The sequence below is a fragment of the Schistocerca serialis genome, chromosome 3 (genome assembly GCF_023864345.2).
Source record: "Schistocerca serialis cubense isolate TAMUIC-IGC-003099 chromosome 3, iqSchSeri2.2, whole genome shotgun sequence".
In the NCBI taxonomy this organism is placed as follows: Eukaryota; Metazoa; Arthropoda; class Insecta; order Orthoptera; family Acrididae; genus Schistocerca; species Schistocerca serialis.
Window position 1 is genome coordinate 708220360 of NC_064640.1, and position 26191 is coordinate 708246550.

The window sequence follows — 26191 nt, forward strand, 5'->3', positions numbered from 1 at the left end:
GACAGTAGTAGCACTGCTCTACCTTCGTCTTTTACTTTCCGTCGCGGTCGTTTCCGGCCAACTTGAGCAGAAACTTAACCACGGCAGCGACTTTGCCTCCCTTTCCACGTCAAGAAATTTTGGGGATGGGTAGGCTAGTGATACAAGCGACAGCAGAAAAGGGGCGACTCGCTGAGAGTCGAGAAGCAGAAAATATGAGTTCCCCTGGGCTTAAAACTGTGCTCAGACACCCGCCTTGTTCACGAACGTTTTCGAGTTCTCGAAAATTACTTTGGCTAAATTTTTACTCTAGTTCTGCATTCCTGCGTCTAACACGCTAACTTTTTGAGCAATACAATATCACGGTATACTTTGAAGACAAGAACCAACAACTGTATGATTTTATTACATAACAACATATCTGAGAGGGATAGTGTATCACCATTCGTCAATATTTATTATGTTTTGAGCTTACTACTGCAGGAACGATCCTCTAACATTAACACCAGTATGCCGGCCGGGGTGGTCGAGAGGTTCTAGGCGCTACAGTCTAGAACCGCGCGACCGCTACGGTCGCAGGTTCGAATCCTGCATCGGGCACGGATGTGTGTGATGTCCTTAGGTTTGTTAGGTTTAAGTAGTTTTAAGTTCTAGGGGACTGATGACCTCAAAAGTTAAGTCCCATAGTGCTCAGAGCCATTTGAACCATTTTTTTACACCAGTGCAAAACACATGCCTATGTTGCTACTATTCGTATATATTTTGTACTGCTGTAACACGCATTACCGTTGAGCAAATTACGTAACTAAGGGAAACAGTTTGTCGCTTTTATCTGAATGCCAATAACAAAAGATTATCTGAAGTGCATTTTAAACATCTATTAAACGAGACATGTTCACGTCCTTTGTGTCCCTCCCTTGCTGCCCAGTGTAAAATGATAAATAAATTATCACGCAAATCATAAAACGTGATCCACGAAATGCGTGTATACTCTGCCACCAACATAGCGAATGCTTAGCGCCATTGGAGCGCACTTTGCTCAAGCTGCATCAGCGGGAGGCTGTATCGATTTTCAGCTGTGGACTCCTTGCGAACCTAGATTACTCAAAGATGATGCATACGATCATAGTAGAAAGCTTTCAACTCAATCACATGGTCACTGAAACAGCCAGGATTACCAAAACACGTTATGATTACGAGTCGTGCCCACCCCCTCTCCTTCTCCCCTACACACGCACAAAGAAACAAACACGCACACATACACACAATTCTCTGCAAAATGTATTACGCCTCCAAGAGCCCCACTTTTCTTGAGTCTCTGCCTCATTTCCAAAAGATATCGTACGTGACATCCCAAACATCACAGGTAAGTTCACAGCCAGAAGACACCGCAACGTATTTAGACCATCAATCCAGAACGAAGAAAATATAGTGTATCACAGATAGGTCAGGATAAAACAAACAAAGAGAATTACGAGAACTTTTGTTTCTGGACTGACATTTTGCTAACAAACTGCTTCGCAAAGAGTTGAATCACACACTAATTTCGTATCATCGTACTTGGGAGACACTAAAGACATATGTGTCGAATGTCGTTTCTCAGTAACGATTTGTGAAAGACAGCTTTGACTGACGCACAGTTCTATGTGATGTTAAGACGTGAACAATTTTCATCAGCAGTAGCACCTTCACTGTCATAGGGATGAATAAAGATCAATTATGATTCTATATAGAAGGTTAGATGCTATGACTTTTATAACTGCATAATGATGACATAGCTACTCACAAAACCGCCCCAGGTACTTTGAAAACCATGTTACTTGTAAGTGTTCACTTTTGCTTTATTTTAAATGTTGTTAAGAGTCACTGTTTTCCTATTTTGTATGTTATTTTTCTGTATAATGTATACTGTATTTCACAGGTGATAGAGATAAGATGATGAAAGTCCCTTTAACCTGAGACTAGCGGAAACAAGAAATCTTGATTGTTGTTCTAGCATATTGTACATCATACTTTCTTATACTTCAGTATGACTCTATAGCCCATACTAATGTCGTGAACTTGTTCAAGATGCATTTAGTAGCATCTGTAAGCCCTAAGCTTCAACAAGGTACTTCATTCGACGTACTCTCATCACCTGATAAGGTTACTTAATGTGCACCTTTCCTTATATGTTTATTGGTGGAAATATTGGGGAATTAATGACAGAAATACTTTTGAGAAGTTAATGTTTCTTACAGCTGTAGTTTTATTTCTTTCTTTTATGGGTAGCCCTGCAATTATGATCTAATAGCCCCATTGGAAAACTACTAGTTATATTCATTACAGTGGCACGTGTTATCTTCCCACTGAGTCATGGTACAGTGAAGTACACAGCGTGTACTCTGGTCGAGTAAAATCGAACTGTTTTCTTAATTATGGTTACGCTTCTACTGTGTGTGCCGCCATTCAAATGTATATGAGCGATTAAGGTGAGTTGTTCCCAGAAGACCTTCCAGAAGTTTCCTATATTACAAGGGTTAAAGTTCGAGTGATCGTAATCCTGATACTACCCCGGAGCTATATGTAAATACGGAACATCCATGGACAGGTGGGTCCATGGGTGTACCGTTCCACCGTTTGACATCTTAAGATGATGGCGTGTGAGACTGGAGATCACGCTAGCCTCTTTTATCCTTACTACCTGCTAACTAATTCGCATAGAGCGGTTGGTATCTTACCCACGGTAAAGAAGCACGTCTAGGGACAACTTCTCAATGACATGATTTTTTTATGCTACTAAGAAGGTATGATACTCAGTCACCTTTACTACCGGTGGTAGGTGCCTGTAGTCACATCATTGCAGTTATTTGTTGTACTCTCCCATTTGATCCCTTATCCTACTACGGTGTCATTGAATCTATTCTGTTTTTGTCTTCTTCTGTAGAGGAGAGACTAGTCTGGACTTATCTGGATTACGGCACTGCGGTAGTACCAGTTCCATCCTACTATTCGAGCCATATTACCGAGGTATCGCTCCTGGCTTGCCAGTTTGTCCATTTTACCTTTTCAGAAGATTTACCGCATGGTATGAACCATTCATTGAATGAAACAGGCACTATGACGACTACGGCCGTTGTGAAATACTTGAAATGTATTCGCAATTGCGAATATGGACAACCATTAGCTGTAGAATGGAATGACGACAATGAAAATTTGTGCCTCACCGGAACTCGAACCTGGATTTCCCACTTATCGCGAGCGTTCGCCTTACCGTTTGGTTATTCGTGCACGACTCACGGCCGGACCCAAACCATGTGTCTACAACCTTTACTTGAACATCCATTATGTATATTCCCGTATAGGCGAGATATTTTAATTGAAAGTCGTTTGCCAAGTGTCGGCGGATAAATACGAGAATGAAGTGCCTGTGTTATTCCGCTTTACGATGCAATGCTCCTTTGGACATGCATACATGCCCAACGATACATAATTACATCGGAATTTGCGCAAGCTACTTTCAAGTAAAATGTCTCACCTGTACAGTAATATACATAATGGATATACGAGTACAGCTTGTAGACACATTGTTGACGTCATATGGAAGTTTGAGTCTGGGCGTGAGTCGTGTACGGATGGCCAAATGGTAAGTCTGCTTTGCGGAGTCGTGCAGCTCGGACATCTGTTTACGTTCCTGGCGCGGAGATTCGTACGCACTCGGTTGTTTACTTCGTGTTAGCCTTCGCTAGTGTTTGCACTTTCGAACTAAAATGGCTCTTTCGCAGCGACGATCTACTGTGAAGATCAGCTTTAATAATGAATTTGCACGACAGAAGGCATCTGAAGTAGAACGACTTATACGCGAAGAAATTAAAACTGAACCACAAGATATGATTGGCTCCCACTTATCCATCACAAGCAGTGTGGTTTATGTCAAACTGATCAACGACACGGTGTGTGACCAGATCGTACGCGACCATAAAGATGGACTTAAATTTAAACATTCGGACGAGTATGTCGTAACGGCAGCTATTGATCATGCGGGGCTTGGACTGAAGACTGTCAGAGTATTAGAGCTACCATTTGAGGTTCCGGCTGAGATCGTGGTTAACGTGCTACAACCTTATGGTCGGGTACTGAATTATATAGCAGAAAAATGGACAACCTTTACCATATACCCAGTACTTAACGGTGTGCGACAAATACGGATCGAGCTATCAAAACATCTCACAATTGGAGGTTGCATGGTGATAGTTATTTACGATGGTCAGCCGAAAACTTGATCAGGTTGTGGTCAGGAAGGCGACGTTCGTTCAGCGTGTCCCCAACGAAGAATTGTACGAATACCGAGATGTGAAGCTGTAGCAACGCCTATGGCGACGTCTCCCCCTCTCACATACACAAATGTGTTCTAGAAGGACGCCCCACTGAACAGTGACAGCTCCCAATAGCTGGACGGGCCAGTCGAAAAGGCGACGACGGCGGATGACGCCCGAGCATGGTGACGGCCGCGACGCCCCCCCCCCCCTCCCCCTCCCAACTAGCAGCACCGACCGATACCACCAGTAGAGAGATCGCAAGAGCAAACTGTCATCGACAGACTAGCGCCTTCGTGTCAGACTGCAGTGGCGACAGAGACATTCGCCCACATCCGGATACAGAAACGCACATGCGTAAGCAACGGTGTCCGAAACGGCGCAACAAACGACGACTAACCCCATCGGACGACTCCTTCATACAAATGCAGGGCGACGATCAAGAAACAACCGAGGTCCCGAGACTCCTCATCCAGAACACCACCGTCTCAACAGCAGCATACGTCAAGAGCGACCTGAAAAACTTGACAACGCACGGCAACCAGCAGTTCACTGCCACTCCCAGACAGTAGAAGAAGAGACGCAGAGAGACGGGGCTGACGAGCCCGGGCCGACGGAAAACTTGTCCCACGGAGACTTGGCTGATGATTGTGAATGGGACCCACCGACAGTCGCAACAGGTGACACGCCGAGGGCGGCGCCCCTCTAAAGTTTAACTCATAACCAACAACGGCGGACACGACGGGGTCACATACAACAGCACACGGTAAAAGCACCCATGGCCGGTATCCATGGTACGGAATGAAGAAAAGTATACCGGCTTGCATGTATCAGAATCAATAACGTACAGTCGCAGATTCAGATGTCGTTACTCGAAGATATGCTACAAGCAACGGACGTTGACATCGTCCTCCTACAAGAAATACACGTCGATGAATTTCGTTTCATGTACAGGTACGAATCCTACATATCACACACCTCCGAAACTGGTAGCGGCATAGACTTAAAGAAGGCATCACGGCAAAGAATGTACAGTACCTACCGTCGGCCTGGGGATTACCAATGACAGTACGTGACCTACGGCTCATCAGTTATTTATCTATTTACACGTCAAGTTCCGTAGGACCAAATTGAGGAGCAAGTTTCCAAGGTCATGGAACGTGTCAGTACATGAAATTACAACATAAAAGTAATAACGGACAAAAATAAAATGTTTATGAACCCGAAAAAAGTCAATCCGTAAGATTAAACAAACGCAATCAACAATACAACAAAAATGAGCTTAATTTTTCAAGGAACTCGTCAACAGAATAGAAGGGGTGAGCGACGAGGAAACTCTTCAGCCGGCCGCGGTGGCCGTGCGGTTCTAGGTGCTGCAGTCTGGAACCGCGGGACTGCTACGGTCGCAGAATCTAATGCTGCCTCGGACATGGATGTGTGTGATGTCCTTAGGTTAGTTAGGTTTAAGTAGTTCAAACAATAAGTTCTGGGGGACTGATAACCTAAGATGTTAAATCCCATAGTGCTCAGAGCCATTTGAACCATTTGAAGCTCTTCAGTTTAGATTTGAAAGCTCGTGGATTACTGCTAAGATGTTTGAATTCCAGTGGTAGCTTATTGAAAATGGATGCAGCAGTATACCACACACCTTTCTTGACAAGAGTTAAGGAAATCCGATCGAAATGCAGGTTTGATTTCTGAGAGTATTAACTGAGTGAAAGCTGCTTATTCTTGGGAATAAGCTAATATTGTTAAAAAGAAATTGCAGTAAGGAATATACATATATTGACAGGCCAATGTCAAAATACACAGACTCATGAACAGCGGTCGACAAGAGGTTCGTGAACTTACTTATTGCCCGAACCGCCCGTTTCTGAGCCAAAAACATCATTTTAGAATGGAAAGAGTTACCCCAAAATATAATACCATACGACATAAGCGAATGAAAATAAGCAAAACTCACTTCTGATAGCGTTCGAATAGTAAAAATGGCAGAATTAAGTCTTTGAACGACAGTTAAGTATCTATCTGAACACCGACAAACTTGAACTGTTCAGTTTCAACACGATACCACAGTTCATCAAAAGTAGTGACTGGCGTATTGTGGCGAGCCAGTTGCTCGGCCACCATTGACCAGACGTTTTCAATTGGTGAGAGATCTGGAGAATGTGCTGACCAGGGCAGCAGTCGAACATTTTCTGTACCCAGAAAGACCCGTACAGGACCTGCAACATGCTGTCGTGCATTATCCTGCTGCAATGTAGGGTTCCGCAGGGATCGAATGAAGGGTAGAGCCACGGGTCGTAACACATCCGAAAAGTAACGTCCACTGTTCAAAGCTCCGTCAATGCGAACAAGAGGTGACGGAGACGTGTAAGCAATGGTACCCCATATACTATCACGCCGGGTGATACGCCAGTATGGTGATGACGAACACACGCTTCCAATGTGCGTTCACCGCGATGTCGCCAAACACGGATGCGACCATCATGATGCTGTAAACAGAACCTGGATTCATCCGAAAAAATGACGTTTTGCTGTTCGTGCACCTAGGTTCGTCGTTGAGTACACCATCGCAGGCGCTCCTGTCTGTGATGCAGCGTCAAGGGTAACCGCAGCCGTGGTCTCCGGGCTGATAGTCCATGCTGCTGCAAACGTCGTCGAACTGTTCGTGCAGATGGTTATTGTCTTGTAAACGTCCCCATCTGTTGACTCAGGGATCGAGACGTGGCTGCTCGATCCGTTACAGCCATGAGGATAAGATGCCTGTCATCTCGACTGCTAGTGATACGAAGTCGTTGAGATCCAGCACGGAGTTCCGTATTACCCTCCTGAACCCACCGATTCCATATTCCGCTAACAGTCATTGGATCTCGACCAACGCGAGCAGCAATGTCGCGATACGATAAAACACAATCGCTACAGGCTACAATCCGACCTTTACCACAGTCGGAAATGTGATGGTAGGCATTTCTTCTCCTTACACGAGGTATCACAACAACTTTTCACCAGGCAACGCCGGTCAACTGCTGTTTGTGTATGAGAAATCGGTTGGAAACTTTCCTCATGTCAGCACGTTGTAGGTGTCGCCACCGGCGCCAACCTTGTGTGAATGCTCTGAAAAGCTAATCATTTGCATATCAGAGCATCGTCTTCCCGTCGGTTAAATTTCGCGTCTGTAGCACGTCATCTTCGTGGTGTAGCAATTTTAATGGCCCGTAGTGTAAATTGTCGCGTTTTGTTGATTTGTAAAACCTGAGTCTTACTGTGATTTAGCGTTTGTGTATTTTCTACAAGCCATGTACTTAGGTCATGAACTGCACTATTTGAAACCGAGCCAATGTTGCAAATAACATACTTTACTAACAAGCTAGTGTCGTCATCAAAATGAATTATTTTAGAATTACCCGTAATACTAGAGAGCATGTCATTTACATAAATAAGAAATGTGAGTGGCCCCAACACTGATCCCTGGCCGGCCGGAGTGGCCGAGCAGTTCTAGGTGCTACAGTCCGGAACCGCACGACCGCTACGGTCGCAGGTTCGAATCCTGCCTCAGGCATGGATGTGTGTGATGTCCTTAGGTTAGTTAGGTTTAAGTAGTTCTAAGTTCTGGGGGACTGATGACCTCAGAAGTTAAGTCGCATAGTGCTCAGAGCCATTTGAACTATTTGAACTGATCCCTGGGGCACACCCCACGTCACCGAACGCCACTCAGACCCCATGTCCCAGCCACTGTCCACATTGTGAATAATGACCTTATGCTAGCTGTTGCTAAGGAAAGAGGTGAACCAATTGTGAGCTACTCCCCGTATTCTGTAATGGTACAACTTCTGGAGCAATATTTTGTCGTCAACACAAGAAAATGCCTTAGTTAAATCAGAAAATATGCTTAGTGTTCGAAACCTTTTGTTTAACCCATCGAGTACCACACAGAGTAGAATATAGCATTTTAAGTTGTTAAACGATTTCTAAAGCCGAACTGTACATTTGATAGCAAATTATTTGATATAAAATGATCAATTATCCTTACATACACAGCCTTTTGATCTACTTTAGCAAACACTGATGGAATAGAAATAGGTCTAAAATTGCCTACATTATCCCTTTCTCCCTTTTTAAAAAGCGGCTTTACTACTGAGTACTTTAATCGTTCAGGAAACTGACCATTCCTAAAGTATAAATTACAAATATGGCCCCAATCTTCCAAGGTCGACACGACCTATTAATCGTAGGTGATGATTCGAACTGTGTACTTGCACCGAAAGACCAATTTCTTCGATATACTCTGTCCTCAGAACTACGAATGTTGCTACAGAGTCCGATTGTGGTTGACATTTACGAGCATGTCCATGGCCTCTGTCCTGGATACACCCATACGACGAGTCATTCCACTAGCTGTCTCGATCGAATATATGTTATGCAATCTTAACGCTGACGTCCTGGAAGTGGAGCTGTGACCTACAGCCTATACAGACCATACAGCATTAATAGGTACTACCTCACGTCGGCGGCAGCAAGTGTAGCGTAGCCGCGATCCTTGAAATATGAGCGTCGCCTACCTGCGGGCTCCAGCTTGCGGAGACGTCATTGAAGATGTTTGCAGATCTTGCGAGCAACGCCTTCGGTGGTATTCCACGATCCTAAGTTGGTGGATGGGTGGCGCCAAACCGGCGCTGCGTCGTGCAATGATGTCGTATGGTCTTCAGCAGGCGGTATGGCGACGTCAGACGATGGACTTCTATTTCACACTGCAACAGAAATGCGCTGAACTAGTTATATTTGCCCTGGCTAATCTATGTATCTACAGAGGGCAAGATCTGTAGTACTGGCAATGATGGTAGGCGACATTTCTCATTAATGTATCGTGTTTGGTTATTATTTAAACATTCATACATTTTACGCTGTCTTTTACAACACTCGACATAGCTTTCTCAATTGTATGGTAACTTTTCCATCCAGCTTCCGATGTAGAGTACGACATGTACGTCCCTCCAGAACGCCAACTTTTCAAACTAATATTGTCGGTGTTCTGCCAGCTGTTCTTTTCATCTGAATTAATTATTACTGGCGTGGACCAGTTAGATCCCTGAGTCGTTAAAAGACTAGATTCCATGTCAAAAGTGACTAGTGTGAACACCTATTTCCAGTTGTTCGTGTACTGTCCTATTCAGTGTGTTTTTTTTTAGCACGCTACAAGCTCGGACAGCTGATCACGTTTGCCTTCCTAGCTATCACGTACCCGTGTTGCATCCTTCGATCTATTTGAACGCCTTATATGTATTTAAACAGTATGCTCAACTTTAATTACGTTACAAACAATTGGCACTGGTATAGCCGTGAATACACACGTCTACTGTAGCTGATGTTCCGTGAAAACGCAATCATACTTTCATTGGTTTTTCTTGTAAAGGTCGGAACAAGGGTAACCGTCAGTACTATCAACATTCAGACGTACTCATTATAAATCTTCTCTATTTTTCATACGAAAAATAAACTTATAAACTTGTTGAAGGGTTGAGAGCCACGCGCGTCTGCCTGCATGCTATAAATACTGCTGATCGATCGTTCCGGTTGCGAGGCAACCGAACCTCGGTATTCTGCTACATTTGCCTCCACGTGAGTGCCGACTCATGCGACTTGCAAGCAGAAATGACCAGACAATGCCTCCTACGTCCTTTATTTCTTCATGCTGACTTAGTTCTCCATAACTGCATCATAGACATCGTCCATACCGTGAACATTCAGGCGATTATTTGAGTGCAATGGCATATCAGTGCACTGTCGTGCAACATCGTTTTATTAGTTCGTCGCTACACCCTACAGATTTCATTTTCGAAACTAAATCAACTACGGGACTCTCCTGACATTGTAACGCTTTGTGTTGATGCGCCTTTAGGTAGTTGAGTTAGCGGGCGACGCACTCCAAACTAGCGGTAGCTTTACCTGTCGATCCAGTCTGAGCTGTTGTGCTTTCACCTGTTTTCGCCAGCTAATTAAGATGAGCTACTGTATGTTTTTTGCTCTGCTTATCTGCGTTGCGGTTATTCCGCCTTTCTGAAACCACCCTTCGTCCTCCGGAATAGTGCTTGAACGGTTGAACAACCTGTTGTACACTCCACAGCTGGTCGTGATAGTGGCTAATATGGATTCAAGAATATTGAAAGAAGGAGAGATAGAGTTGCAGTAAGTTGCATATCACCTTTTGGCGTGTGAACATCTAATACGGCAGTCTGAGTGGAGGCGGATCCTCTGTAAGTTGTGGAATTTAAAATAAGAACTCAGTAATGCTCTCGAACAGTTACGAGGTATTTTCGGTGGAGTACCACTTGACCGCGCTAAGACAGCTTGGGTTAACGCAAGTGGAGCTGTGTTGAAGATATTATCTGGTACTCCTGATCAGGTTGGCGCTTTCCGCTGCTCCAAGGCCCTCCGTCAGGCTACATTATTTGCTACTCAGAATCATGAAATCCTTGTACTCCACCATGTGGGGGTCACTCACACTGAAGACAACCTATTGGCCACTGCTAGACAAATTCGCAGTGTAGCTACTGAAATAATACTGCAATATAAGTAACTTAAAAATCCAATCCAGCATGACTTAATCTGTGTACATGTGGAAGCAACTAAAGCCTTATATATTTCGTTGCGTAAAACCGACGCAAAGCAGTTGCATGTCAACGCCACGCACGCTATCAATCGATTAGGACTACAACAGAATCTTAACCCTAAATTACTACCAGCCGAAACATTCTTCCAAACCTTAACAAATATTTCGTTTCATTTAGCAGCACTTATGCAGATGATCTACCGCATACGGGAATCAGCATTGCCGTACTACTGCACTGATGCTAAGGTACAACTTTCACGATCCATAGAGGTGTCAATTGCACGTATATTGCTCCAATTGCGAGTTTCATTGTTACTTCCTTTACTCTTTCCCATTCGCCTGGGCAGCTGCTTAGGAACAATGATTCACAAACAAAAGGCATCCTGATTATTAGTAAGGATCATCAAATACGCTCTCTCGTGTCTCTTACTGAGTTTCAGCTGTGCATTCACACAAATTATTACACGTACCCTACTTTGTCACTTCGCACTAATGGTGCAGATTGTGAGATTTTGTTGTTTTTAAAGGAAACTAAAGCGTCTCCTTGTATTCTATTGTATTGTATGTTAATCGAGGACCTAGAAACGACGGAGAGGCTCCGTACCCGCCGCAGCCGCAGTGGTCCACAACCCCACGACCACTACCGCAGTCCACTTCACCCATCCACCGCCCCACACCGAACCCAGGATTATTGTGTGGTTCGAAATGGTAGAGTAATGGTGGTGTACGCGTACGTGGAGCACTTGTTTGCGCAGCAATCGCCGACATAGTGTAACTGAGGCGGAATAAGGGGAACCAGCCCGCATTCGCCGAGGCAGATGGTAAACTGCCTAAAAACCATCCACAGACTGGCCGGTTCACCGGACCTCGACACAAATCCACCGGGCGGATTCGTGACGGGGACCAGGCGCTACTTCCCGCTCGGAAAGCCGTGCGTTAGACCGCACAGCTAACCGGGCGGGCAAGCATCTCCTTACTCCTCCACTATCGCCGCGATGCGTGAACCCTTATTCGTGTCTCCTGGGAACAGTTTACTGTACACAGTACCGTGATCAACTGTGGTAGCATATCTCTGTTACAGTCGCCGGCCGAAGTGGCCGTGCGGTTAAAGGCGCTGCAGTCTGGAACCGCGAGACCGCTACGGTCGCAGGTTCGAATCCTGCCTCGGGCATGGGTGTTTGTGATGTCCTTAGGTTAGTTAGGTTTAACTAGTTCTAAGTTCTAGGGGACTAATGACCTCAGCAGTTGAGTCCCATAGTGCTCAGAGCCATTTGAACCATTTTTGTTACAGTCATACATTTATGCCTCAGACTTGCAGGGTTCTCTAACTAACAGTGGTCCTTTATTCAACAGTTCTTATTATGATGTAATCACACCCACTGTTAGTTTATCTGCTCATGTATCTTTCACGCATAATGCTAGTGTTAAATGTTTTCTGCTGCATCTGCACGAAATACCGTTTGTGCTGCCACCATCTGACAGATTGCCTGCGCTGCTAAATAATTCGAAGGCCAGCGTTTTGCATATCCTTTGATGAACTATTAGCTTGAAGAAAATGGCAAGTTACCCTTGATTGTTCCACCGCACACATCGCTGACTGAAATACACAGGAATACTTGCGTCAACTGGTTATCTCCAGTGTCGTACTTGTTCTACTAACTATAGTTGTCCTTGGACTTGTTATATAGATCATGTGAACCGAGGATATTGCGAGCAATTGAAACGACAAAAGCCAGATGTCGGATGATTATTATACTTAAAGGCATTTTGGAACTCGGTGCTACTCAGGCGTGCCCTCCTTAATGACTAAGCATAAGGAGATTAACGTTTCTATGTATTAGTTTGTTTCCGTTGGATAATTTTTTCCTTTTTTGCAGTGTGTAATATGTGAGTGCAATATACACACATAAAAAAAATATTTTGCATCACCCCGGTTCCCAGAACTCCTGAAGATAGACGTTGACTGTGGATATTGTATCAAAGACACAGTCCCTTTGACTGTTCAGAGATGTCACTAAACCCGCCCAAAGATGTAAACAACCATGCATCAGCTGCGCCTATTAGACGGAAGGGGTCAGACAGCCGATGTTCCAGTCATTTCACCAGGAAGGAGGAACACGGCTCGTGTTGTCTGTAGTTCAACCATGCTTAGACGCTCAATACAGTGGTTTGATCGCGTCCGCTTTGTTACTTTGTGCCAGGAAGGGCTCTCAAAAAGGGAAGTGTCCAGGCTTGTCGGAGTGAACCAAAGCGATGTAGTTCGGACATGGAGGAGACACAGAGAGACAAGAACTGTTGATGACATGCCTCGTTCAGGCCGCCCATGGGCTACTAGTGCAGTGGAAGACCGTTACCTATGGTTTATGTCTCGGATGAACCTTGACAGCAACGCCACCATGTTGAATAATGCTTTTTGTGCAGCCACAGGACGTCGCGTTACGACTCAAACTGTGCACAATAGTCTGCATGAAGCACAACTTCACTCCTGACGTCCATGGCGAGGTCCATCTTGGCCACCACGATACCATGCAGCGCGGTAAAGATGGGCCCAACAACATGCCGAATAGACCGCTCAGGATTGGCATCACGTTCTCTTCACCGATGAGTGTCGCATATGCCTTCAACCAGACAATCGTCGGAGAAGTGTTTGGAGGCAGCAACCCAGTCAGGCTGAACGCCTTAGACACACTGTCCAGCGGGTGCAGCAAGGTGGAGGTTCCCTGCTGTTTTGCGGTGGCATTATGTGGGGCCGACGTACGCCGCTGGTGGTCATGGATGGCGCCGTAACGGCTGTACGATACGTGAATGTCACCCTCCGGCCGGTGGTGCAACCATATCGGCAGCATATTGGCGAGTCATTAGTCTTCATGGTCGACAATTCGTGCCCCCATCGTGCACATCTTGTGAATGACTTCCTTCAGGGTAAAAACATCGCTCGACTATAGTGGCCAGCATGTTCTCCAGACATCAACCAATTCAACATGCCTGGGATAGATTGAAAAGGGCTGTTTATGGACGACGTGACTCACCAACCTCTCTGAGGGATCTACGCCGAATCACCATTGAGGAGTGGGACAGTCCGCACCACAGTGCTTTCATGAAGTTGTGGATAGTATGCCACAGCGAATATAGGCATGCATCAATGCAAAAGGAAGTGCTACTCGGTGTTAGAAGTACCGGTCTGTACAGCAATCTGAACCACTACCTCTGAAGGTCTCGCTGTATGGTGGTACAACATGCAATGTGTGGTTTTCATGAGCAATAAAAAGGGCGGAAATGATGTTTATGTTGACCTCTATTCCAATTTTATGTACAGGTTCCCAGGTTCCGGAACTCTTGGAACCGAGGTGAAGCAAAACGTTTTCATATATGGGTTTTTTAATTGGTCCAGTGTATCAGTTCATTCTGAATGAGTAATCAGTTGATAATTAATCTTTCAATAACTTATTGACTTTAGAAATTCCATATAGCAAACCATAGCGTTTACAGGGAAAAGTATTGAATTTTACCAGTTTTATTGAGCTAACCTCCCGCTTCTCCCACACCTTTTGTGCTGAAATACCCCATGAGCCTTGGTTGATGTGCCTCTTCGATAAATGATACAGTCTCTCATAACCTGCGATACCAGACCGATGTATCAGCCAACCTTCTTCGGCAGCACATAAAGCTTTCATAATGTTGTATCGAATACATTCTTTGAAATTATGAAGGTAGCATGAATAAATTACACGTAGTGAAAAGGTATCTACAGCTTGCACAGAACCCAGACTGTGGTTCTAAGAACTGAGGGGTATTAAAAAGAAGCAGTAATTGAGCACAGGATGAGACAGGGTTGTAGCTGCCCCGATGATTCAGTATGTAATCCTATAATGAGATAGTAGTAAAGGGAACCAAGGAAAAATTATAAATGTAATTGAAATTCATAAGGAAGAAATATAAACTTCGCGGTTTGCCTGTGACATTGTAATTCTGTCACAGAGAGCGAAGGAATTTTAAGAGCAACTGAGTGGCATGGAGTCTAGAAAAGAGGATATGAGATGAGCAACAACAAAAGCAAAACAATGACAATGGAATATAGTCCAATTACATGAGGTGATACCGAGGGAATTAGAGTAGCAAGTGACACATTAAAAGTAGTTAACGAGTTTTGTTATTTGGTCAGAAAAGCAAGTGCTGATAGCTGAAACTTTACTGTCTGCCATCGGGTTCCCCTAAATGGGAGGCAGCACAGCATAACAGTCACGCTATGAGGGAAACAAACCAACAGCCAAACAGGCGAAGACATCAGGTAAACACGCCTAAGATTCCAGTCGATTAATAGAAACCTTTCCTTGTAGAGGTCCCCGCGACATATCTGGCCACGGATTCCTACACCGGGTTTCTACTGGCTCCATATCACTATACAGTCCCGGCCCGTCGAAGGCAGACCTGTCTTCGTCCGCTGCTAATGGCAACCGCTATAGCAGAGTTTCCGAGAAGATATCACCGAAGCCGCTGTACTGCACCGCCGATCGAAGTACCAGCCGACCGAGAGAAACCACATCTTCGGCTAGATCGATGGACGTCTACATCTATTGTACAGCCAGCTATTGTATTGTAGAAGAAGTTACGTTCAATAAACTGTTGGAAAATACAACAGAAACAGAGAGGATATAAAATGGAGACCAGCAATAGCAAGAAAGTCACGTCTGAGAAGGATAAATTTAGTAATACTGAATATAAATTTAAGTACTGACAATTCTTTAGTGGAGGTATTTGTCTGGAGCGTAGCCTTACACGTAAGTGAAATGTGTACAATAAGCAGTTCAGACAAGAAGAGAGTAGAAGATTTTGAAACATGATTCTGCAAAGATGTTGAAATTGGTGTGGGTCGATAGGACAACGAATGTGGAGGTACTGAATCTATTGTGAAATAAGGAAATTTGTTGATGAAGGGATTATTTGATAGGAAACATACGGAGGCCTCTAGGAATCATCAGTTGGTAATGGAAGGAAGGTAGCTATTCAGAGAGGAAGAGGCCTGCAAAGGATAGAAGAGTGTGGAGAGCTGGACCAAACCAATTCTTCTTTATATAGCAGTCCAGTAAGTTCACCTGTATTACACTCATATGGTTGTCCTGATAATTTCACACTATCAACGACTTTTAGACGTTACAACTGACGTTAATAAGTTCAATAGTCGAAAGGTGACTGTGGAATGAGAATGTCAATTTGTAGTACGGTTAACAAAGAAGAAAATCGTTGTAAACTTTGCGGCGTAGAAAAATTACCTAAAGGACTCTCCTGCACTTAAGTTGTAGTGTGGGTTGCCAAAGTGCCTGTCTATGGTTTAGCCTCTTAGCCTACTTGCTGAAATGAGAATAAAACACAGTTGAAAACTCCTGCAGCTACGCCGCACTGACCCGACGCGTGGCTATCCATCAGTTTTATTTATGGCTTGCCTCCACTTTCTGCCCAATACATGGAGCTCTCGGAGTCAGTCGAAGAGCTCGGATACGGAAGTTAATAAAGATGAGAATTGGTAACATAGCAAGAAATGTTTGGTAACTTTGTAATCTTTCACTTATTTCCGGATGTGCGCTGAACTATCTGTCTACATGCACTTGGTACTTTTCCTGATCGCGATGAAATACTGTAAATAATTGTCATTTAAAATACAACATTAAGTAAGTGAAAGTCATTGTTTAAGCCCAAGACGGTCGTTCAGCGAGTAAGCTACTACTGCTCTCATCTTTCATCTTCCGAACGATCTACCTTACGCACCATGGTGGTAATGAGACAATACATACTGCAGCAGCGTGTTGTTATTACAGCTGCAATGCACTGGGCTTATGAGGCAATGGTTGCTTTAGACGTCGGTTCAAATCTCATTGGAAAAGCTTTGTGGTTTTTCATATTATTCTTTCGTTTTATTTGTTCGGTCTACTAACGGAAAGAACGAAATGTTATGAGAAGCCCTGCAACATAAGCCCTCTCATCCTCATAGAATTACTTCACAAGAGAGGCTCTGAAAAGACTTGAAGAGATCATTAATAATAGAGATTTTTCGTCTAAATTATGGAAACATTTATTCACCGTACTCTGTCAGTTTCATTTCTTTAATGCACCATGCATATGAATTACATTAGCGGTCAGTTTCGGCCTTAGGTCATTTTCAAATATCTGCAATATAATGCCAAAAGTATAGTAAATAGGTAAGACACATTAGTGAACAACATAACGCTTGCGTATTACGATTGTTGTTTAAATTCCTTAAATGGTACTGGTGATGTATGTTTCACATTTAAAGGTTTTGTTTGGTTCTGTGCGTGTAAAGACTAGAAAGCTACTGTCAGTAAGGTATTCGACTACATTACTTGTTCTGAAATCTGCGCTTGTGATCTGATTTGTAAGAGCAACTCTACATTTCTAACATTCGACATGGGTGTGTGTGGGAACGTAATTGTCCCCATGTAATAAGAAATTATTTTTAAATGTAACAGACACATTACCAATATCATGTAAGTACCTATTGGCTATAGTTTTGATAGTATAGTACAGATCTTTTTAAAATAGCCTAAGGCTTAAACTGGCCAGAAATGTAATTTATACGCATGGTGCGTTAAAGAAATAAATCTGACAGCCTACGGCGCTTAAAATGGTTGAGTCGTTTAGACAATACATTGAGGCTGTTGACCCGTGCATTAAGAAATAGTAATTTTTCTTTTGTTCGTCAAAAAATGGCTCTGAGGACTATGGGACTTAACTTCTAAGGTCATCAGTCCCCTAGAACCTAGAACTACTTAAACCTAACTAACCTAAGGACATCACACACATCCATGCCCGAGGCAGGATTCGTACATGCGACCGCAGCGGTCGCTCGGTTCCAGACTATAGCGCCTAGAACCGCTCTGCCACACGGCCAGCGCAAGTTTTTTCGTCATTTAGGGAATCATCGTATCGGACAAAAGTTATGAAAACAATGAAACCATTGAATAACAATTTATATAGTAAATGTGGAGACGAAAAGTGCATGGAATACCGAAGTTGCACGCTCGTTCATACTTTCATTTTTGTGTATATATATCAAGAGATATATATTTCTTACGAATACACATTTTGACAGCTTTGTGATATCAAACAACTTGTTTACCGAGTTTCCTTATGCCTCTACTTCCATCACCATGTTTCATATCGTGGCGGGAGTCCCGAAATGCGTTCTGTACAGTCAAGACCGTTTGTACCATTAGGCAAGATTAGGCGACCGCCTGGGGCGGCATAATTTTTGAAGGCAGCAAAGGGCGGAGAAAATTAATTTCAAATCAAACAGCGTGGAGTTGAGCAAGTGAGGAGAAAAATGTAAAAGAGATAAAATTTAAAATACAAATTTTTTTTCAAAAGCATACGGAACAGTTATTTACTATGTCTTCACTTACTAATGATTGATTAATTGATACCAAATTTAGTTGCAGTGGTATAGTCAGTTGAGTCCTAGTTTAAAATGTTCAGCACATTATTCCTCTTTCAATTATTTTGGGAAATTTCAAATATTGAGGACAAAAAAATTAAAATTGAGGACATTTATTGTTCTCAATCAGTTTAAAAAGGAGTTGATGACAAAGCATGAAAACTGAAGACTCTCCCCAGAAAATGAGAACGTGTGGTCACCTTAGTTTCATGATTAAAAATATAATAGCAGATTTGCAGTATTCTTCCGCGGGATGTTTGCGGTGGTGGAGGGGGAGGATATCGGAGAGAATGATGGTAATAAAAATAGAGAGCTTCATTTTTCATTTCTCGTCTAGGCCGGAAAGAAACGTAGCAACAGCCCTGTGTATATGACACCAGACCGCACACATCAAACGTGCGTAATATGTATTGCATCCTGTAGTCCGGGCTTGTTCGTTTTGGAGTCCATTCTCTTTATAAGGGGAGATATGATGCTCTGTCCTATTTTAATGTAAAGGTAGCCATCACGAAGACAAATGTGACTGATTACATCGAAACCAAGTAGTACAGATGAGAAGATACCCTCTAGCAACCAAAAACGGTTAGCACAGCTTGTTACATTTCACAACTGCGACTTAAACAATGTGTTTTCCAGTTCTTTGATTACAACAAATTTTCGTTGTAATACAATGTAAGTATATAGCTCATTTGTATTTTCTGCTATATTTTGATAACGGTGGTAGGTTATATGCTTCAAAAATCCTTACGCCATAAGCTGCACAAGCAATTGTCATATGAGTAACTTTGACACCTTTGTGTCGAAATTTTATGACTGTTGCTTTAGCAGTTGTTAAGTACTCACTCCCCCGGCACTCGGCATCTCCTACCACAGAAGTTTTGATTATATATTGTAGGATACCTATAACGTTGAATTATATTAGCCAGAATGAGAGCAGCAGCGTAGACCGTATCTGTAAATTCCAAGCAGTTGTTACGACATGTAAGGCACAACTGGGTGGTGGCCGAAGGCGGACTCAGGAGTATGAAGGCGTTCAGAAATAGAGATCTAGCCTAGAGCTCTGTCGTGAAAAATTTTTGCATTAGACTGCGATTAGTAGCGCGCCATAATATGAAATGATTATAGTATTTAATTTAGACATATAATTTAAGTATACAGACAAAATGCACTGTAATGAGTGGACTGTAAAATGCTTCTTAGCGCTGTTTACCACCAGGCCACTAGCACATACAGAACTGTATAACACTACCACATGACAACATTTCCTCTACAACTTCCGCATCCTACAGTGTGACCAATTTGTGTCAGCTGCTAGACGTAGACCGATAAAGGTGGTCACATTTATTGCCACCTAAGGAATTGGTTCTGTCTTAGCTCCTGCAGAGGTCTTTCAGCTGCCTGGTGTTTTTGTGAAAGACGGTACGCAAAGGTGTAATCACATTGACCACATCATACCATTTAGTAATATCAGGGTTCGTGGTTTTTAAAATGGCATATCGGTTGAAGTGGGAAATTTGTTATTTGTGGGTACTGTGTTCGAATCCTCTCAGTACTGCAATTTTTAATTGCCTGTAAACAATTGATTATTAATTTAGGAAGACAAAGTAAGTTTTAGCGTTGAAAGCATTCGTGTATTGTATACATTTCTGCACGTTACTTAGAACGATCGCTGGAGGAAAGGAAGGGTAGATAATCTGAACCTACCTTTACTTCCGTATTGTAAATAGACCTCAGTTTCAGGATGAACTCTACCTTCAATTGGTTATCACTTCGAATGCTTTAGCACTACCATAATCTTAGTTGTTAAACATGGTTTTAACATATGATTTCAGCAGCTATAGAAACGCTGCTAGCCATAACTATTAGACAAAATATTTATGTACGAAATCTGTTATAGTGTAATAAGTCAACAGCGTATTTTACAGCTAGGAAGATCACTGCTCTCTAGTCTTCACTAAATCTGATTATTGAAACAAGCGTTCCACAGAATTAGAGTTTTTGGTTCTCGACTACATCTACATCTACATCTACATTGATACTCCGCAAGCCACCCAACGGTGTGTGGCGGAGGGCACTTTCGTGCCACTGTCATTACCTCCCTTTCCTGTTCCAGTCGCGTATGGTTCGCGGGAAGAACGACTGTCTGAAAGCCTCCGTGCGCGCTCTAATCTCTCTAATTTTACATTCGTGATCTCCTCGGGAGGTATAAGTAGGGGGAAGCAATATATTCGATACCTCATCCAGAAACGCACCCTCTCGAAACCTGGCGACCAAGCTACACCGCGATGCAGAGCGCCTCTCTTGCAGAGTCTGCCACTTGAGTTTATTAAACATCTCCGTAACGCTATGACGGTTACCAAATAACCCTGTGACGAAACGCGCCGCTGATTCCGACGTGTGGTTTCCTACTGTGTAACATTTTTCTACATTGTTGAAGTGGACGTTCAGTTCAAACTAATTCCCCGGGAATCTGGTCTTCTATCATGTGGAATGTTGGAATTTGAGTTTATTGCCAGTTGATCTATAGCAATGTTTTCATCCTTACACTAATTGAAATAAGTGGCGTCGACCTAGTAGAATCACTTTTCTGGAAGTAATGACCATGAATGTACTGCAAGACATTAACATCCTGTGCTTTCTGAATTGGCACCTGCATCAGTTTTAGTATTTTACAAGCGAAATAAATGAAGTAACTCAACGCGATTTCTATTATCACGTAACGTCTGCATCACAAATTTAATTTCGATGTGATCAATGAATAATTGGAGATGTCTGGAATTAACTTCATAGGTATTCCCGTGATATGGAAGGATATAAAGAATTGCCTGTTTAGGTCAATTGTCCCTATAAATGACCAAAAAGTTTTAAATCTTCTAGCAAGCACACCTTTAGCAGCAGCCGAATGAAGAAAGTAAGGATAATATGCTGCAGTGGCTTTCTACGAAAGAGGATTTTTTTGAATTAGTGTAAATTTGTGAACCGTTTCGAACGAGAGCTATGGTGGCAGGAAGCGACTTTACATCCCACTGCCAAGAGACTAGCATAATTTGTGTGTCAGAAGCTCGCCAATAATTAAACGTCTAACAGAAAGCTGGTTTTTGTTCACCATATTTAATATGTAAGTTCTTTTCAGTGCTAGTATCAGAAATTAGCCGTAAAAAAATCGATTAGCGGTTAAAACTTCATATAAACTGATTTTGGCGCTTATTTCAGTATGATGCGAAATACCATCGCACTGTGTGATTTGCGGAGATATTGGACATGAGTAAGCGAGCAGCTGGTGAATGACGGTGCGATCGAACAAGATTAAAAAGACCAGGAACTCAAAGTGTTGAACTGGACTGAAGCCACCTTCAGGGAGTCAGGACTCTCATACTGTGTGGAGCTTCTTCCGTCAGAACACAAAGCGAACTTCCATATTTTAGTTAACGGTCTGTTGGACTGATATTAGTTTGGTATGGGCCAGGTATGGGTTTTATTCCCACATGAAGCATCCATTTTCCACACGCACAAAAGGACCACCTCCATCTCTAGTTCAAATGGTTCAAATGGCTCTGAGCACTATGGGACTCAACTGCTGAGGTCATTAGTCCCCTAGAACTTAGAACTAGTTAAACCTAACTAACCTAAGGACATCACAAACATCCATGCCCGAGGCAGGATTCGAACCTGCGACCGTAGCGGTCCTGCGGTTCCAGACTGCAGCGCCTTTAACCGCACGGTCACTTCGGCCGGCTCCATCTCTAGTAACGCCAAGTTAAAAACCCGTCCGATAGCACCGCGTTTTGGAACACAAATTAATCGCAGTGTCCCTTGCTAGCAACTGGGATTGAAACTGCCTCATTAGGCCACGAAAGGTGGGAGTCGTGACAGACAGAAACTAGTAAGCTCTCTTACAATAGAAATTTTATTTTGTGTAATAAACTAATCGTCACGTAATATCATAAGACACTTATTTCTTATTTTGCTTGACGTTCAGACGCGTTGCTCTCAGATTTGAATTGGTATCTAGCGAGAATTGATCCTCTAGGGACGACACATTTCCATAATTTCATTGTTTTCCCCAAATTTTCAAACCGGTGTACGGCTCCAGGAAAGACTAGTATGTTATTTCGAATCCTGGCCCATCAGTAAAATACGGATCATTTAAATTCAAGTACTACCACAACCACATTTCCAGACAGGTAAAAAAAAATCGGTATTTAGCGTTTATTCGTGGCCAGAAAACGACATTGGTAGGTACCAACTTCGAATATCGGTCAGGCAAAAAGAGAAAAAATTGTCATTTCAGGTTCAGACATCTTGCTTCTCGTCAAAAAAATTAATTATATAACATCTAGTCATGCTTGGTTAAGGATGTGGACTCGAAAACAACTCTAACATTTGGAGATGGTCATGAATACAGAAAAGTTGTTATTTTTAATTCTCTGACCTGGAAAAGACGTGAACTTATTACAAAAAATGGTTCAAATGGCTCTGAGCACTATGGGACTCAACTGCTGAGGTCATTAGTCCCCTAGAACTTAGAACTAGTTAAACCTAACTAACCTAAGGACATCACAAACATCCATGCCCGAAGCAGGATTCGAACCTGCGACCGTAGCAGTCTTGCGGTTCCAGACTGCAGCGCCTTTAACCGCACGGCCACTTCGGCCGGCGAACTTATTACAATACGTGTTTCTACTCCATATGTTAAGGTAACTCATAACAATGGATCCCAAATCATATGCCAGGTTACTCCAACATTTCTTCAGAATGGAAATATGATTGATTCACATTATGATGTTTCATTCATAGCAGATGTTCCAGCCTTATCTTTGGTTTCATATTTCATTAATGTTTCACCCTCAGGCACTCAACTCCTTCCAGATTCACTTTCCCAAATTAAACTTCACATTATCACATTTCAGTTTTAAAGATGCGTACACTTTGTTACTTGTGAATGAAGCTATATAAAATATCTACCGTAGTTACTTAACAGGGACAATAAGGGCTTAATAGGTTTAACAGTGCACCACGGAAATTTTCGTCTTTTATTTTAATGCTCAAACTTGATAACTGGTACAAAAGATTACTTCGACATCTCTCATCTCTTTATGCCTAGTCAGCAATTATGATCGGTGCCATAATCGAGTGTCGCTTATACACGGAAGTTCCACTTAATTAGCAATGGCTATAGGTGCGATCCTGATCAAAATAGTTACTCATATTACTGAAAATTGAATCATGTGCAGAGTAGCTGCACCTGAACACCTTACATATTTGCTTTTATATGTCCTTCCTTGGGGCAGGAGGTCTAGGGAACTATACCCGTTCAGTATTGTAAGAAAATAAAACACCTAGAGCCGTCCTTATCTTGTAATTTATTGTGTAGCTACCAGTTTCGGCCCTTCAGTGCACCATCTTCAGGAATGTATACATAAAGAGTAATGCTAGCATTGCCAACTTATTAAGCATCCAACATAAAGATAGATTAAAAACACAATGGAAATCAAGGACAAGACTCTACAAGGGAATTTACAGTAATCATTTAACAGAACGAACAGATACATCAATTGTCACATACACTCCTGGAAATGGAAAAAAGAACACATTGACACCGGTGTGTCAGACCCACCATACTTGCTCCGGACACTGCGAGAGGGCTGTACAAGCAATGATCACACGCACGGCACAGCGGACACACCAGGAACCGCGGTGTTGGCCGTCGAATGGCGCTAGCTGCGCAGCATTTGTGCACCGCCGCCGTCAGTGTCAGCCAGTTTGCCGTGGCATACGGAGCTCCATCGCAGTCTTTAACACTGGTAGCATGCCGCGACAGCGTGGACGTGAACCGTATGTGCAGTTGACGGACTTTGAGCGAGGGCGTATAGTGGGCATGCGGGAGGCCGGGTGGACGTACCGCCGAATTGCTCAACACGTGGGGCGTGAGGTCTCCACAGTACATCGATGTTGTCGCCAGTGGTCGACGGAAGGTGCACGTGCCCGTCGACCAGGGACCGGACCGCAGCGACGCACGGATGCACGCCAAGACCGTAGGATCCTACGCAGTGCCGTAGGGGACCGCACCGCCACTTCCCAGCAAATTAGGGACACTGTTGCTCCTGGGGTATCGGCGAGGACCATTCGCAACCGTCTCCATGAAGCTGGGCTACGGTCCCGCACACCGTTAGGCCGTCTTCCGCTCACGCCCCAACATCGTGCAGCCCGCCTCCAGTGGTGTCGCGACAGGCGTGAATGGAGGGACGAATGGAGACGTGTCGTCTTCAGCGATGAGAGTCGCTTCTGCCTTGGTGCCAATGATGGTCGTATGCGTGTTTGGCGCCGTGCAGGTGAGCGCCACAATCAGGACTGCATACGACCGAGGCACACAGGGCCAACACCCGGCATCATGGTGTGGGGAGCGATCTCCTACACTGGCCGTACACCACTGGTGATCGTCGAGGGGACACTGAATAGTGCACGGTACATCCAAACCGTCATCGAACCCATCGTTCTACCATTCCTAGACCGACAAGGGAACTGGCTGTTCCAACAGGACAATGCACGTCCGCATGTATCCCGTGCCACCCAACGTGCTCTAGAAGGTGTAAGTCAACTACCCTGGCCAGCAAGATCTCCGGATCTGTCCCCCATTGAGCATGTTTGGCACTGGATGAAGCGTCGTCTCACGCGGTCTGCACGTCCAGCACGAACGCTGGTCCAACTGAGGCGCCAGGTGGAAATGGCATGGCAAGCCGTTCCACAGGACTACATCCAGCATCTCTACGATCGTCTCCATGGGAGAATAGCAGCCTGCATTGCTGCGAAAGTTGGATATACACTGTACTAGTGCCGACATTGTGCATGCTCTGTTGCCTGTGTCTATGTACCTGTGGTTCTGTCAGTGTGATCATGTGATGTATCTGACCCCAGGAATGTGTCAATAAAGTTTCCCCTTCCTGGGACAATGAATTCACGGTGTTCTTATTTCAGTTTCCAGGAGTGTACCTAAAGTATACCATAACGAAGTTCCACTAATTACATTGTACAAGTATACTATACAGGGTGTAAATTTTAAGTTGACAAGACAGAATAACTCGAAACATAAGCTTCACACGAAAAAAATGTGTAGAATCCAAAGTCGATTATTTTCGAGAGGGATATCTGCCGGTGCTAAAATTAGCCCGCCACCCCGGCCCCCCGGGGGGTGGGGCGTGCGGCAACTTTAAAATTTAAAGTGGGAACCCCCATTTTTTATTGCAGAATCAGATTCTACATAAAAAAACTACGTACATTTTGTCTTAAACATTTGTTTTGATTCTTGGTAGTTGGAGCTGTAATTCAAGAAAATCCATGTTCTCATTTCTGCGTGGAAAATTGTTATGGATAGATAAAAAATACTTATTTATTTCGTAAATTTTGATTCGCTAAAACTAAAACTCTCCCTCTCTCCCCATAGGGTGGAGTTTGAGAGAGAGAGGAATCAGAGCTTCACAAATGTTGACCCAAATGTAAATTTTTTTCCGCAGTTTCGGATTAGTTCTGTTTGTTTCGTGGTCGACATTAGTAAAACTAATTCCTCTCTCTCAAACCCCACGCAATGGGGAGAGAGGGAGAGTTTTAGTTTCAGCGAATCACAATTTACTAACTAAATAAGTATTTTTTATTTACCCGTAACAATTTTCCACTCAAAAATGAGAACATGGGTTTTCTTGAATTACAGCGCCAACTACCAAGAATCAAAACAAATGCTTAATTCAAAATGTACGTATTTTTCTTATGTATAATCTAATTCTGCAATAAAAAATTTTAAAGTTGCCTCCCACACCACCCCCAGGGGGCTGGGATAGCGGGCTAATTTTAGCACCAGCAGATATC